Source organism: Trachypithecus francoisi, unplaced genomic scaffold (genome assembly GCF_009764315.1).
Source record: "Trachypithecus francoisi isolate TF-2019V2 unplaced genomic scaffold, Tfra_2.0 Lachesis_group2, whole genome shotgun sequence".
NCBI lineage: Eukaryota > Metazoa > Chordata > Mammalia > Primates > Cercopithecidae > Trachypithecus > Trachypithecus francoisi.
In genome coordinates, this window is record NW_022681465.1 from 80322102 (window position 1) to 80323166 (window position 1065).

At 31.4% G+C, this 1065-nt stretch overlaps 1 non-coding gene across 1 annotated transcript; it reads left to right on the plus strand.

Annotated features, from left to right (window-relative positions):
• Positions 1-439: 439 nt before the first annotated feature.
• On the plus strand, positions 440-543 carry LOC117066205. The gene has a single exon (XR_004430192.1). It is a non-coding gene; the product is annotated as a U6 spliceosomal RNA (small nuclear RNA).
• Positions 544-1065: the final 522 nt, after the last annotated feature.

Consider the following 1065-nt stretch of genomic DNA (forward strand, 5'->3'; position numbering starts at 1 on the left):
ATCTGCCATAAAGTAGGCAGTAAATAAATATTTGTGAGTAAATGAATAAATAAATTATATAGCAGAGCAGTAGCATGGTTTAGTTGAAAATCATAAAATTTTTCCACAAATAGAGCTAGGTTTATTTCCTAGTTCATTCATTCATTTTCTCAACTTGGATTTGAGAAAATATAGGTTAAGTTTTAATCTATAAAATGGGAAGACTAAAATGTGCTCATAGTCTTTAAATAAAGACTAAAAGAGAAAATCTGTATAAAACACTTCACACAGCATTTACATCATTAGGTATTCCATGAATTACAGTGTATTTTCTTCTCTTTCCTAGTATTAACATGGTACTCCCTTTTTAAATATATAGGGCTTTCCTCCTCAGTGATTATGTAAAACAGATTATACAGAAAATCCATATATGTCATAAACAAGAATACACATGTTGTTCTTGCTTCAGCAGCACATATACTAACATTGGAATGATACAGAAAAAGAGTTGCATGGCCTTTGCACAAGAATTACACACACATTCAAGAAGCATCCTGTATGTTTTTAAATCAATAAGATACTTTTGTTTTTTTATGATACTCTCATTGTAACATAAATGGACTTTACAATAAAAGATTTATGCTAATTTGAAAAAATATATACATTGCACCATTGACTGAGTTTTGTGTGATGAGTTCACAACTTCTTTGATCAGATGTAGTGATGCCATGAACAAAGAGGAACCAATGATAAAAGTCAGAATCATTGCCTTGTGTACAATTTAGTGAAGCTATGTATAGTATCTAATATTTATTCAGATATTTTACAGTATCAAAATTTCCTGTATGTTATTTGGAAGGAGATTTTATCCAACCATCATGAAGCTTCTTTTGTTGAGGCAAAAGAATGTAGGTAGTTATCCTCATGTGGCAATACAGAAGGGACCTTTCTCTGCAGACTGTACCAGAAATTATGCCATGAAGTAGACGCTCAAAAGCTACATCATTTGCAGCCCACAACAGCCAGAAAATTATTCTTGATTTTCTTCAGAATTCAAATAAATCTTACTTCCCAAGGAGAAGCCAA